At 42.6% G+C, this 16095-nt stretch overlaps 1 protein-coding gene across 1 annotated transcript in view; it reads left to right on the forward strand.

Annotated features, from left to right (window-relative positions):
* Positions 1-468: 468 nt before the first annotated feature.
* Positions 469-16095, forward strand: part of EDA2R (ectodysplasin A2 receptor) — a 36228-nt gene continuing 20601 nt past the window's right edge. Inside the window, exon 1 of the mRNA XM_041002283.1 lies at positions 469-526. The gene's annotated coding sequence lies outside the window, so the exon portion shown is untranslated. The remainder of the gene's footprint in view (positions 527-16095) is intronic.

Here is a 16095-nt window from a genome sequence, read left to right on the forward strand (position 1 = left end):
CCAGAGCTGGGAAGTGGTTTTCCAGTGTGTCTGAAATTCCTGTTTCCCAACATGAACTTTTTTTTTTTTTTGTCAAAGTACAAGTCTGCTAACTCATGCACAAAATTTTGATGAGCTGAGCTGCATTCAACTGTGAAAGACTCAAGAAACGAAATGTACACAGTGCTTCCAACCACTTGACACTCCCTCTGTTCCCACAGACTGGGCTGGACTCAATTCCCTGGCCTTCTGCCCTCTCGCCTCCGCTTCAGTCCCCAGAGCCTCTGGGCTGCTGCCTTACCAGCGGCAAGATCGCCGTTAACCCCCCAGACTCACAGTGTCCCTTTCAGGGGCGGGGTTTCTTTGCATAGCCACGCCTAGATAAACTAAGTAGACCAATAATGGTTCTAGGATTCTCACGGGGGCGGGGAAAGTAGGCGTAGCTTGATAGCAATTAGAGGGGCTGGTTTGGGGGCTGTTGTCACTACACGTGGATGGAAATGAAATGAGTCAAACACACTTCTAACTGCAACGGATTTCATCGACTGTGAGTATGATGTGCTGAGTGGGAGGGGGCTGAGAGATGAGACTCGGGTGGCGTATCTTATCTGTACTGAGGGTGCTTTGGTTTCAGAATTTCGTTGTGGCAAAATCCACCTGAGCATCCAATACCGGCAAGTCTGGGAATACTTCTTGGGAAGCTGAGACCATAGAGAGGATGTACAGAATTTCAGCAGGCTGTCCCTGCTAGGGTGTTAGAGAGAGGCTGGGAAGGTACCCCCACGGGCATCTATCAGTCTGTCTGTGTGTCCAGAGAGCGCTGTCTGTCTGAGATGTCAGGAACAGAGCGAGATGCCCTTAGTGCCTCGGAATGTTAGTTCCTGCCTGTAAAGGCTATTCCTGCCTGGTGGCGTCTGGGAACATGCCCGGACGTGTCCCACTACTTTGAGCATCTGCTGTTGGGAGATAAAGAAAGAGAAAGAGCCTGAGATTCAGGGGAGGGAAGTTGGGTGTGGGTCAGACATGCGGAGCAGGCAAGGGAAGCTGAACTGCATGCAGGCCCACCCACGTGGCTCTTGGGCAAGTCAGGGCTTGTATGAAGAGCCCTCTGGCTGCCTCTGTATGGGGGCTTTCAATCCACCCCCTCACAAGCCAGGCTGGGTTTCACTTGATCCCTCACTCCTGGAAGCTGAGCACAGGGCAGTGATATTTTGATCCTGCCTCACCCAAACACTGGCCAAGACCCAGGCAGCTGTGAGAACTGAGGGACAAGAAGAGACCCGCCAGAATCCTGACTGGGAAAACAGGCTGCAGCCTCTGGTTTGGACAGGTGCTGATGGCGCGGGCCAATGTCGTGCAGAGTGGCTGAAATGGGAAAGTATGGAGCATCTCCCATAGATAATAACTCTCTCCTTCCCCTCCGAAATCCCTCAATGAAATACGGGAGACTCAGTGAGCACCTGCCGGGGCCATCATGTGTGAAATAATGAGATACCTAAAATAGGCTGTGCTCATTTAAGGGAGGCAAAGTCATCATGGGTATGTAAGAATGCAGATAAATCTCATATGAAAGAGGCTTTACAGGTGCAGTCAAAATGCGCTGAGGTTGTCCAGTAGAATCTATCAAATTGAGCAAAAGAAAATCAGAAAAGCTTTTTTTTTCTTTTTTTCTTTTTTTTTTTTTTAATTTTGTCTGTTGAAATGATCACCTTTACCAGAGTTCCAGAGCCCAACTTCTTGAGTTCAGATCCTATTATTAATTTGCGTGACCTTGGACAAATTGGAATTACTTCCTTCTTGCTGAGCTTCAGTTAACTCTCTCGGCCAAAGTGGAGATAATAATAGCTCTTACCTCATCGGGTTGTTGTGAGGATTAAATGAGATAATCCACGAGAAATATTTGCACATGCTTAGCACAGGGGTTGACCCAAAATAAGCACTCAATAAATGTTAACTATTATTATTTGAGATGGACTATGGGCACAGATAAGATTTCAACAGGTGGAGATGGGAGAGGAGGCAATTTAAGCGTAGAAAACAACAGGAACAACTGCTGGAAGGCAGGGAAGCTCCAAACATGTGAAAAGAATACCAGCTGAACTGGATTTTAGAGTACTATTAGGGGGAAGGAGGAAGTTAGACTTGCCCTTGTGGATTGGTGGTAACCACAGAGGGCTTCGGATTCCCCAGTTTTGATTTGATTTTGCGGTGAAAGCTGTTGAGAATTTCTGAACTGAAGGAAAGGTCAGATCTGTGCTTTAGGAAAAAGAATCTGGTAAGTGTGAGTCAGGCAGAACGGAACAAGAAAACACCAGAAGTGGATAAACTAGATGCAGCAACGGGACAAGGCCCTGAAACTGAGGCGTGGTCAGGGCAATTGGAAGAGGTCACTGGTTTAATTAAAACATCACACAAGTTGAATCTGTAGACGTTGAAAGTATTTTATTGGAAAAGAGAATGAGAATTGGAATCTGGGGATTGGCTCCAACTTCTGGAAATGATGCAACAGAAGTGATGCTGACCTTCTGAATTCAACTTAACTGTCTTTGGGTCCTAGGTCTGTTACTTGCCTGCTTCCTGTCATTCTAGACACGGTATGCATCTGGTATTCCCAACCAAGATCGGTATTTCCATAGAGCATTTAGAAGCAAAGGTTGAGGCGATGCTGTGGTTGGTGCCAACAAGCTTAATAACATAGAACTCTTCTTCCTAGCCACCTACCTGTAGCATCAGTAGTAAATCCAATGAGAAATATTTAATTTGTTTGGGCCACAGTTTTTGACTCTGATAAAAAGGAACAGTAGTGGATAGTAGTAGTGTTCTTGGGAGGATTAAAAGGGAAGGGAGGAAAGGGTATTGGAGGGGAATGAGGGAAGATAGATATGATAGATTGCATGATAGATTGTATGGTAGATTGTCGTCAATGGTACGTATGCAATGCACAAAATATATTCCCTATATTAAAAATTTTAATTTAAAAAGAGTGTGAAAAGCAAATAGATATCAGCTACTTTGAGAAAAAGAGAGTCAGAGAGAATCCCTGTAGAGGATCTAGCAGTGTCCCTGACACATAGTAAACATTTATAAATCGTGTTTGCTTTTTCCCCCTAGTTGATTCTACCTTAAGGCGTCCTTGCTGGCCTCTGTATCAACACTTGTAGAGAGAATGTCCTTAGTATTAGAAAACCCATCCCCTTCAGGCAAAACCTTTACTGTTTAAAGTTTTTTTTTTTTTCCTTCTGTTTAAACTAAATTTCATTCCCGTGGAGTTTGTCCTATTCAATTTTCCTGGGGTCACCCAAAGCAATCTGCTCTGTCTTCCATAGTATTTCTTCAGGGTTCTTAAGACCAGAGACCAGACCCCGTTACACATTCTGTTCCTAGGTCGAGTGACTCAGTTATTTCCATTTCCCATATGACACACTGTTAAATCAAATCTGACTCTAAGGTTTTGAAATTATATAATGGAGGGTGATGCTGGCAACTTCACAGCACCAGAGAACCCTGCCAAAGGCCTAGACTAAGTAAATGTGAGCACTTCACTTGTAATTGATCTTCTGTTATTTTTTACTATTATTGTTTTGTCCACCAGGTGCCATGTGTTTTCAAATCTATCATCCTACTGACTCTTCATGCAAACTAGGAAAGGCACAGATCTTTTTGTCTCAAGTGTACAGGTGGCCAAACAGCTAGAGGAAATGAGAGGTGCCAGAGATCATTTAATTCGGTGTTTCGGAGCTAAAAATCAAAGCCCGATTTTTCTCATTGCAAGTTTAGTGTGGGTTTCATTTTTTCTACAGCTGTTTGGTTTTAAGGTGATGGCCGAGCAATTTGACTCACTGTGGAACTAGAGAAGGAGGCAAGAAGGAGATCCATCTTCTTTTACTGGATCTTTGGAAGATTTCCAAAAGGAAACTGTTGAGTGGGACAAAAGCTCTTAATTTAAGGGAGGAAATAAATAATGCCTGTTCCTAGGAATACCTAGTGGGCCACAAAGCTCTCCTCTTGATGTATTCTTGACCTGCTCCCCCTGAACTTCTCCTATAGCGCATGAGCCATGTTTTTGAGCCTCAGCAATGAAGCTTGATTTTCAGAGCAGAAGCCGTTCTTTGTTTCTGTTTTCTTATTGGAGACTGGTAGCATTTGTGTACTTTCTCCTTGACAGCTTAGCAGGAACAAAAAATCAGAATAGTTTCATCATCAGTCTGCAAAATAGGCCCATCCATCTTCAGTCTTCACGGGAAATATCACGATAATTTAAGTCAAAATTGGAATATAATTCATTCCATCTATTTTGTGTATTTCACACCTGACTGGTTTCTGAAAGGTGGAGAATATTTTTACTTTGATTTCATTGTTACTTAGTCATGAGAGAATGCTTAGCATAAAGTACTAATAAAGCGGGGTTTGAAGGACCGATATTCATCCTTCCCACCCTGAGCTGACTACAAATGCGGTATTCCCCAACACCCCAAAAGATATCACACAATTCTCAAAAATAAAGGATTTGTCATGTAATATGTGGTGTAGTCAAACAGTAAGATGTCGTTACTTGCAGGAGGCTGTGAATCATCACTGTGGATAGGCCAAAAAGAGTGGGCAGTACTTCTTCCCTTCCAAGAGGCACCTCTCCCTGACCCAGCCCAACCTCTGGAATAGTTCCTTTTCATGGTAAAATGAGTCAATGTTGGACTGAGTGTATGAGGGAAAAAGAAGCTGGGACCTTTGTAGCATAGTCACTGAGTCATCAGTCTTGTAGCTGGGCCCAGTTCTCTCTTTATATATGGAAATAGAAAAGCCAGTGGGTCCTGAATAGGGAACTTGGATTTCATACTGGAAAATTTCTATCCCTTCTTTAGCCTTTGTTTTCCTTTTCTGATTTGGATCATCAGGTAGTGGGGTCAAGTGATGATAAAGAATACTTTTGTGATGTCTTGGCCATAGATTTCCAATTCTCTTGGTGTTTGAAGTTTATCCAGTTGCCAAAGAGGAGAAGAAAATAAGCAATATGCTGTCTTGTAAGCACAAAGGTGCCTGTTTACTACAGCAGTTCCATTAGATTTGGACAGTATATCTTCACTGTGAAACAGGCATCTGGGCCTAAGATCAGTTGAAGATGTATTTACATATAAGACCAAAGGCAGCTGGTTAAACAGGAGTGCCTTCTTCCTACAATCCCGACCAGGTCCTATATCTTTCTTCCTTTTTTTGAGGGGCATTCTATCTGGGCAAGGAATGTTTTGGCAGTAATATCTCATTCTGGACAAGCAGGCCTCATTCTCCAGGCTGCTTCTCACACTTCTGTTGTAAGGGTGGCACGCTACATTTTGCTCGCATATGCCCATTAGTTTGTATGCTTACTTTTTTAGAAGAGTTCTTTACCTGGCATAGGAGGAAGCAATAGAATACTCAGTAGAATTTGCATTACTAGGTAAAAAAAAATATTTTAATTGACATTTTTATTGAGATATAGCTATTCCACATTAATTGATAAACAGGACAGGGTGGAAGAGAATGAACAAGACCAAAAAAAAAAGGAAAGGAAAAGAAATCAAAATCACTTGATTGAGTTTTATCCAGTTGCCAGCCCTGCAAAGAAATCACACACTATGAATTCTATTTCCCCAGCTGGGACAACTCAGCCAAAAGCCTCCTTGAGAAATTAGCGACGCTCCACTCCCAGGACTGCAAGTGGGATAGCTAAGTTTTGATGATGCCTTCATTTCATGATAGACTGTGGTGGTCCCTAAATAAGTGATTCACTTTGGCTAGGGCCTTGATAGAGCAACTCAGAGGGTTTGGGTAGCTGGCCTGTGGCTTGACTCCAGTGCCCTTTGCCCTTAAGCTGTGGGTGGGATAACAACAATTCGGACAATCCCTCAAATGTGTAGCGCGTTGTGGAGTTGCCAGAACACTCTCACATACATTGTCTCATTTTTCCCTTGAACGTCATCCAAGGTTGTTTCTGTGCCTTTGCTCTCACTTGGGAAGATTGTTTCAGCAGTCATTAAAAGGATATTTTCCCCCGTAATCAGCCCGAAGTTTGCTGGTCTTAATTTCATCCCATTTATTTTATTAATTATCCCTGTGTTCTTGGCTACACGGTTCCTCTTCCCTCCCTTTAACATTTTTTTTTTTTACTAGTTGCCAGACACTAACAAAATATTTATAATTTTTAGTTTTTTCTTCTACTCAGTTCACAGCTTGCTTAACTTGTGCTGATATTTTCAAGCTGGTGCTTTAATTCTTATGTGTGTCCATGCATACGTGTTTTGAAGAGAAAGAATTTCACTCATATGGTTAGATTTTGCTTTTGGCCCAGTGGAAATAACCCAATACAACTGGCTTAGTGTGATTTTTTTTTTTTTTGCCTCTTTTTTTTCTTTTAACTCCATCTTAGGCATTTTCTCATGCTTTGTGCACTCAATTGAAGAACAATAGGTGAGGTTTCACTACGTTTTTACAATTCCCTTCCCCTCTCTTTAGTTGAGGTGCTCATGCTGACATTGGTGGACTAGGTGCTGCTGTAACAGTTCAATTCTTCAGCCACTTTGTAAATGGAGAAACAGGTTAAAACTGTGGTGACCACGTGCGATCTCTGGAGAATTACTTATGTTTCAGACATATTCGAACACGTTTGAACAAAAAAGAATTTTTTTTAAAAGATTTATTTTTATTGGAAAGGCGGATATACAGAGAAGAGAAACAGAGAGGAAGATCTTCCGTCCAATGATTCACTCCCCAAGCAGCCACAACGGCTGGAACTGAGCCAATCCAAAGCCAGGGGCCTCTTCCAGGTCTCCCACGTGGGTGCAGGGTCCCAAGGCTTTGGATTGTCCTCGATGGCTTTCCCAGGCCACAGGCAGGGAGCTGGATGGGAAGTGGAGCAGCTGGGAGAGGAATATCAGATCCCAGTGCTTGCAAGGGGAGGATTTGTCAATTGAGTCATCATGCTGGGCCCCATTTCTCTTCTTTCTTGGGCATTCTTTCCAGGTTTTTGCTGACTAGCTTAAGATTTACATCTCTTTCAATGTTTTGTTGTTTGCACCTTTTTTTTTTACTTATTCAAACCTGTGACATTATTTACCTCGGCTAGTGGTTCTTAGCTCACAGAATGTTTTGCTTTAATTAATCAAGGTCCTAGATGTTTCATGAGAACTCTCACAAATGATTGTAATGTGCAATCATGAGCAAGAACTGCTGTTGTTTTTAACCTCAAAAAATATTTACCTATGGGCCTGCTGCAGTAGCCTGGTGGCTAAAGTCCTCGCCTTGCATGTGCCGGGATGCCAAATGGCTGCTGGTTCTAATCCCGGCTGCCCTGCTTCCCACCCAGCTCCCTGCTTGTGACCTGGAAAAGCAGCCAAGGATGGCCCATGGCATTGGGACCCTGCACCTGTGTGGGAGACCCAAAAAAGCTTCTGTATCCTGGCTTCGGATCCGCTCACCTGTGGCTGTTGTGGCTTCTTGGCGAGTGAATCATCAGACGGAAGATCTTCCTCTCTGTCTCTCCTCTCTGTATATCTGACTTTCCAATAAAAATAAAATAAATCTTCTTTATTTGAAAAGCAAAAGTTTGGGAGCGGAAAAGAAAGAGAATGGGAGTGAGAGAGAAATCTTGTGCCCTACTAGTTTATTTCTGATACAGGCACAACACGCAGGTCTGGCGCATGCCAAAACCGTAACCTCCATTCTGGTTTCCCATGTGCGTGGCAGGGACCCAAACATTGGGGCCATCTTCCACAGCTTTGCCGGGACCATTAGTAAGAAGCTGAATTAGTAGTGAAAGAGCAGCTGAAACTAGATCCAGGACTCCTGTAGGGCATGCTGGCAACTCAGGTGGTAACTTCATGCACTTAACTGCATTCGGTTCACCTTTAACTCCACCTGTATTTACTCCGCCTACTGAATGATCTGTCCTTTCCAACTCTACACACTGAACAGAGTTGAATAATAGCATGTCATATTTTTCTACTCAACAGCTCCCGTTTCACACAGTTCATGTTTCTGGGAGTCTCCTGGTTTCCCAGGCCATAATTCTCAGCATTTTCTGTGACTTGTTTCTTTCTCTTGCTGCTCATGGTCTAAGGTCCATATCTCCATTCAATGACTCACTTCCCAAGTGGCCGCATGACTGGTGCTGCGCCAATCCAAAGCCAGGATCCAGGAACTTCTTCCGGGTATCCCACACAGGTGCAGGGTCCCAAGGCTTTGGGCCGTCCTCGACTGCTTTCCCAGGCCACAAGCAGGGAGCTGGATGGGAAGTGGAGCTGCCGGGATTAGAACCAGTGCCCATATGGGATCCCGGCGTGTTCAAGGCGAGGACCTTAACCACTAGGCCACGCTGCTGGGCCCAGGTATGAAGGTCTTAATGTGGCAGCATTCCTGGTTAGTTTGAAGAACAGTAAAGTGACTGGAGTGAGTAGAATGAACAGAATAGGAAAAAAAACAGTCAAACTTGAGATCAAAGAAATAATGAGGAAACTTGAGATAGGCAGATTCCTTAGCCTTCTTCAATCAACAGAAGGTTTGACTTTTATTATGAGTGATAGAGGGATTCATCAATAGTTATTGAAGTAAGAATCACTATATACTTTAGTCCCTTTACTTTGTATTCTTCCTTAAAAAAAAAAAAAGGATAAATTCTAGGTTATTCCTTCAGCAGAATCCCTGTGAGTGTGGGGGCCCAAACCCTGTTTCTGACCACGCCACATATTCAAGCAAGACAGACAAGGTCAGAACCAAAAGAACCCTTGGAACAGTGATATTTTTATCTATCGTTGACTCTACATGAGAGTCACATGGTGAATTCCAGATGCTCAGGCTACACAGCTGACTAAATGCATCAGAGTCTCAGCGGGGGAGAGGGGTGCCTGTATCAATACTGCTTCGAGCAAACACTGTGCAGCCAAGACTGAGAACTACCAGTCTTAAGAGGTTGGCCTCATGACATAAATGGGTTTTGAGTAGAGCACTGATGGTAGAGCTGGACCTGGGACCATTCACCATATTGAGCTGAAACATGATATATATATATATATATATCATATATATTGCTGGTATATATTGCTGGTATATATATGTTTCAGCTCAATATGGTGAATGGTCCCAGCATATAGAATATATATATAAAATGCACAGTTCTCATGAAATAACATGCTTCATAATTTGGAAGCAGGATATGGACAAGAGAAAGCTCAGTCTAGGAGTCGTCTTGGGCCAGACCAGAAAAGTACAGGCTAGCACCAAATGTTGGAGAGATACTGGGGATTATCGGCTAAACGACTGGGAATGGTGAAAGCACTAGATATACTACATGCATGGTTTTCAAAGAAAAGATTTTTCTCAAGGCCATAATAAACAACTGCATTAATTTTTGACAATCCTGTGGGTGGGCTCATAGTTTAGCGGGCAGGGCATCGACCAGTTGTTGCCTTCCTAACCAATTTTAATCCCAGACCTCCTGCACTATCCAGGCAAAGCAAATATCCTGAAGGCCTTAGTTCTTAATTTAGAACTGTCGTCTGTCTTGCCCGGCCCGTCCTAGATAGAGAGAGCATGTTTCACTCCACAAGCATGTGTGCAAGTTGAGAAGAACAGCAGCCGCAAGCTGTGGCCAGAGGCAGCTGCGCCACCAGCAGCCTGGGTACCTTGCATCTAGCAGAAACTTGGCCAACATCCATTATTCAGGGCACAATGAGGTAATGTGGGGATTATTATTAATGTCAGCCGCATGCCTCACTGCTTCTCTTCTTCCCTGTTTGGGATGAGCATTCTCACTTTTCTAGGTTTGTTTTGAAATTGGGGTGGGGAGAGTAGCCATCCGACGGAAAGGCTGACTGAGGACACTACTTTTTTTTTTTTGCCACTTGTCAGTCCCTCTCATTAACACAGTCAACATACTCACAGAATTTTCTGGCTGGTACATTTGAGAGAAAAGTTGAGTGAAACAGACCATAGATGGAGGCACATATATGAAATACCTTAGGAGCCTTAGAAAAACATTATTTTGAGATTAATGTAGGCAGTCTGTATTGGGGCTTTAGGTCAGTTACTGTATTAACAAGAAAGCTAAAGAATCATCCCTTGAAAATGAAATATAATTCACATGACACATAATTTCCTCTTTGCTAATGTATAATTCACTGGGTTTTAGTATATTCACATTCTAAGCTATTCACATTACCTTCCCCCAACACTCGTGTTCATCTGTCTCACCTCCCCACAGCCCCAGGTAACTTCTGAATTCAATTTCTATTTCTATAGATTGCCCGTTCTAGAATTATTCTTTTTTTTTTTTTTTTTTTTTTTTTTTAAAGATTTATTTTTATTATTTTTTATTGGAAAGGCGGATATACAGAGAGGAGAGACAGAGAGAAGATCTTCCATCCGATGATTCACTCCCCAAGTGAGCCGCAACGGGCCGATACTATGCCGATCCGAAGCCAGGAGCCTCTTCCGGGTCTCCCACAGGGGTGCAGGTTCCCAAAGCTTTGGGCCGTCCTCAACTGCTTTCCCAGGCCACAGGCAGGGAGCTGGAAGGGAAGCGGGGCTGCCGGGATTAGAACCGGCGCCCATATGGGATCCCGGGCGTGCAAGGCGAGGACTTAACCACTTGCGCCACCGCGCCGGGCCCTAGAATTATTCTTATTTTACAATCATGTGATATTTGCTGTATCAGAATGTTTTCAAGTTTCTTTCCTTTTTAGATTTATTTATTTTTTATTGGAAAGGCAGATTTACAGAGAGGAGAAGAGACAGAGAGATGGATGGAAACATCCACTGATTCATTCCTCAAATGCCAACAATGACCAGAGCTGAGAGATCTGAAGCCAGGAGCTTCTTCCGGTTCTCCCTCGTGGGTGCAGGTACTGAAGACTTTGGACCATCCTCCACTGCTTGCCCAGACCATAACCCAGGAGCTGGATTGGAAGTGGAGCAACTTGGACACGCACCAACGCCCATATGGGATGCTGTCACTGGCAGGTGGAAGATTAGTCAATTGAGGCATCACGCCATAAGCAAAATAGCTCATTCCTTTTTATTCACACACCAGTTGATGGTCACTTTTTCCCATATTTTTGGCTATGATAAGTGATGCTGCTAAGCACATTTATGTACAAGTTGTTGTGTAGACATCTTTCTGTTTCCCTTGAGTATATATCAAACAGTATCTATGTTTAATATCTTGAGAAGTCACAGACAATTTTTCCAAAGGGTCTACACCATTTTAGATCCCCATAACAGTATATGAGTAACCTAGTTATTTTACATCCTCAGCAGTACTTGACTATGTTTTCTATTTTAATCACACTACTGAGTCTAAAGTGGTATTTCATCGTGGTTTTGATTTGCATTTCCCTATTGCCGATGATAGCAAACATGTTTTTATGTGCTTATTGGCCACTTGTATTTCTTGTTCACAGGCAATAATTACTTTCCCTATTTGTAATGAGAAATCTGTTCATAAATTTAAATGCAGATTTGAATGAATGAAATAATAGTCCTAGTATTTTCAAATGCTTGACCCATTTTTAAATTGGGTTACTGTCTTTGCATTACAATAGTGTTCTCTATATACTCTAGGTACAAGTCTTTTCTCAAGTATGTAGTCTTCCAATTATGTTGTTAGTCCTTTCCTTTTTTAGTAGTGGACCTGAAGGTACACATTATAAAAAATTTCTGTATTCATATAAGCTCTGTATTTAAGTGTAATTCATCCACTTTTAGTTATTTGTGCTTTTGTACCTGAGAAATTATACCTGTATCCAAGACCATGAGGGTTTATACCTCAAGTTTTCTGGTGAGAAATGAAACTATGGAATTTTTATCCTTTGTCATTAAAAAAGCTTTGATAAGGATTTTCTAGTTTTTTTTTAAAGATTTATTTATTTATTTTTAAATTGAAAGGCAGAGACACAGAGAGAAGGAGAGACAGAGAGAAAGATTTTCTATCCGCTGGCACACTCCCCAAGTGACCACAATGGCTGGAGCTGAGCCGATCTGAAGCTTCTTCCAGGCTCCCAAGCAGGTGCAAAGTCCGAAGGCTTTGGGCCGTCCTGTACTGTTTTCCCAGGCCACAAGTAGGGAGCTGAATGGAAAGTAGAGCAGCCGGGATATGAAAAGGTGCCCATATGTGATCCTGGCGGATGCAAGGCAAGGATTTAGCCACTATGGTATTGCACTGGGCCCAAGGATTTTCTAGTTTTAAAGTTGTGATTCATAGAGTTTTGTTTATGATATGAAGTAGGGAGTCAATTTGATTCCTTTTTATGTGGATAGCCATTTGGTCCAACAGCATGTTCTAAAACATTTATTCGTTTGTTTGAAAGAGTAAGGGAGAAAAGGAGAGTCCTTCTATATGCTAGCTTACTTTCAAATGGTCACAGTTGCCAGAGTCAGGCAAAAGTGAAAAACAGGAGACAGGAGCTCCATCCTGGTCTCTCACATGGATGAAAGGGGCACAAGCACTTGGACCACCCTCTACTGTCTTCCCAAGGAGATTGGCAGGAAGCTGGATGAGAAGTGAAGCAACAGGACTTGAACTGTCATTCCCCAAATTGGAAATGGCGCACTATCCATCAAATAAAAAAGAAAAGTATGAACAAGTGAATACTATGGCACAATGGGTTAAGACAAGGCTTGGGATGTGCACATCTCATGTCATAATGTCTTGTTCAAATCCCAACTCCCCGGGGTCTCCAGTTCAGCTTCCTGTTAATGCACTTGGGAGGCGATGGAGTGTGACTCAAGGACTTGGGTTTCTGTGCCCCGTGTGGGATACCTGGGAGAAATTTGTGGTTCTTGGCTTCAGTATGACTTTGCTCTTGCTATCCTGAACTTTTGAGAAATGAACCAGAAGAGGAAAGATCTATCTACATCTCCGTTTCTCCCTCTGCCACTTTGCTATTAATTAAATAAATCCTTAAATGAAGTATAAAGTTCTTGTAGCATAACCATACGGATATATACTACACATTATTGGCAATTAACAAATATTATGTGCAACATTATAGATAAATCTCACCAATATTATGCGCAGCAAAAGAAGTCAGAAACAAGAGGCTTGCTATGCTTCTATTTTATCTGAAGCTTAAGAAGGCAGAACTAATCACAGTGATAAACTGGGGTAATAATGAACTAGTGATATGTTATACTGCAGTCAAAAAACGATGAATCCCAGCATGATTCTTATGTGAGGCTTCTAGAGCATCTGATACCCGTGACACTTACTCCTAAGAGTCAAAAACATCCAAAGAAGCATCCTCATTTTATAAATGAATAAACTAAGCGGGCTGCCTTAATTCCAATGGGGGGAGTCTGTAATTTGTATTTAGGGATCAATGTGGAATCCCCGTCACCAATCACAGATTTCTCTCAACTGTACTCTTTCATGCTTTGTTCATTGTTCGTCCATTTTCCTTCTGCTTTTCTTTTGTTGGACAAGTTGGAGACAGTATTGCAGCATTTAGCCAGCATAAAGTACAGCTTAGTGGGAGTATGATTTTGGCACAAGCAGAGCCCCAACATTCGTGATGTATGGAGCACCTGGCATTTTCCCCTCCCTTGCCTGTCATCCACTACTGTAAAGCTATAACAGAATACAATTCTATGTCAGACTTGATGTGGGAGCATTGTTTTTTATTAATTACATTGCATTATGTGACACAGTGTTATGGGCACTGGGATTCCCCCCACCCCTCCCCAAACCCTCTCCCCATGGTGGATTTCTCCACCTTGCTGCATTACCACAGTTCAAATTTAGTTGAGGTTCTTTCATTGGAAGTATTTTCCAAGCATGAAGTCCAGCGTCTTATTATCCTAGTGGGTTCAACAATTTCTTGATGAGACCATCTCTGGTCTGAAGGTAAAGCCAGAAAATTATCATCCCAATCAATTAAAAGACCGAACATAATATCGACAGCCATTTACAACCTTATGGCATTAATTGACATGGTATTGATTAATAGTATGTAAATAGGAAGATGCGGTTTCTTTACATCCTGTTACTTCTTCATAGACATTTCAATTTTTGGTTTATATTCAACTGGATTCCCTACCGTTATCAGTTCAGGTACAGTACTTTTTTTTTTTTTTTTTTTTTTTTTTTTAGGATGAGTGTGCAGAGAAATCCCCCATACCCCAGTGAGGTGTAACTATTCTTTGTGTCCCACCTAGTGAGGCATGTTTGGATCCACGCTGGCCGTTTCCTGTCGGATTCTAAGCTTTCCATGTTGTTGTCTGTCCATTCTAGATTTTTGTTTGTTTGTATATTTGTTTGTTTGTTTTGAGGGGTTTCTGGAGCAATCCTAATGGTCACTGCGAGGGAGGGTGGGGACCCAGAGCCAGAGCCAGGCAAGGACCAGAGAAAGCTTGCCTCCCTAGTCCCAAAGGAAGTTTATTATTCATCTGTTTCTGCAGACCACTCAGGGCTCCTGATTGTTGTTCCGATGATGCTGGTTTCTGCACGGCAGAGCTTGGACTTCTTCCATTCCCTGTGGAGGCTCCAGATAGGGGTGGGTGACCTCAGAGTTCTCGGCCTCCAAAGGCACTCCTATTCCCCGTGCTATCCTTGGCAGTTGGGATGTACTCCTTGGTGCCCGTTCTGATAGTCCTTGGTGAGGATCTGGGAGTCTTCAGGGTTGGGATACGAACCTCCTCCTGACCTCCCGCTCCACTTGGGGTCTCCCACCTGCTCCATACGCTTGACCTCCTGTTAAGAGGCTTTTAGGGTCGCTCCCGATTCCTCCCTTATGCCTGTGTAGCTTCACTATTGTCTAGTGCCGAAACTCGAGTCTGTTGTCTATGAGTTACCAGATTTGATCCTGATAGGCTATATTTTACATCTTCCTCTCATTTTTTAGGGAGATGGAAGATTTCTCTGCATGTGGAGTTCAGAGGGCTTGTTCTGTGCAAAATGAACATTCCTAATAGCATCCTCACTTATTTGTGAATCTGATTTTATTGCCTTCAAATTTTTTACTTTTTAAAAAATATATATATTAATTTGAAAGGTAGAGATATACCCGTATAAGAGAGAGAGGGAGACGAGACACACATACACACACACACACATACACATAGAATCTTCTTCTATCCATAGGGTCACTCCCCAAATGTACTCAAGAGCCAGGACTGGACCACAGTCAATAACAGTAGCCAGAAACTATCCTGAGCTCCCACATGGGTAGGGTCCCAAGTACAGAGACCATCTTTTGTTACCTTTCCAGGTGAATTAGCAGGGAACTGGATCAGAACTTGAGTAGCTAGTACTTGACCCTGTATTTGGATATGGCATATCAGCAAGATAAACAACAGTTAAACCCACGGTACCACAACACCAGGCCCTGAACTTTTTATTTAAAGGCGCTTGTCTCAGGAAAGTTTCCAAGCCTTTATGAGATGTGTTCATTCTACACAGTAATATCTTGAGGAAAACACCCAGTGTACTGGAAACAAGGTGACTTAGGTACTGAGAGTATTTTGGGGAATCCTGTGTCCATAAACCTTAGGTAATTGGTAGCAACAGTTCCTAAGTAAGGAGTTGTTGAGGTGGCATCCATTGCTTAGATGTATCCTTCACACTCCAGCCCAGGTGGATGGCCTACCTTGTTTCTAAATAATGACATTTTACCCTAAGGAAGAAGTTTTATCCACGTGCCTTACCTTGATCTTTTCAGAATAGTCCAAAGTCTATGAGATTGTGTTTTCTCTGACAAAGGCGAGTCATTAAGATACTTGATGTGTTTTGGATAAGTTTGAAAAAAAAAAAAAAGAGAGAGAGAGAGAATAAGAGTCATTTTGTTTATTCTCTAGATCCTGGTATGGAAAGTTGGCAGTAACCCTGTGTTAGCAAGACTGAGGATCAAGTTAGGAAGAAATACCATATGATATTTATTAGGTGGGTGTGACTCTGAGAATGAAGCAAAATAGGCTGTCTCAGACACTGGGAGGCCAGCAGTAATTGCCATGGAGCTTTCAGATGGCTGTGTCATGAAATTATCCCAAGGGATGGGGCTATCATTGACTTGTACCCATGTTTTCCTGTTACACAAGATTTGTCCAGGCCAGTATGCTAGTCCTGTCCCTACGAAGCTGATGACCATTGTCATGGAA

This window comes from Ochotona curzoniae, unplaced genomic scaffold (genome assembly GCF_017591425.1).
Source record: "Ochotona curzoniae isolate NIBS_2020 unplaced genomic scaffold, NIBS_Ocur_1.0 contig_1274, whole genome shotgun sequence".
Lineage (NCBI taxonomy): Eukaryota > Metazoa > Chordata > Mammalia > Lagomorpha > Ochotonidae > Ochotona > Ochotona curzoniae.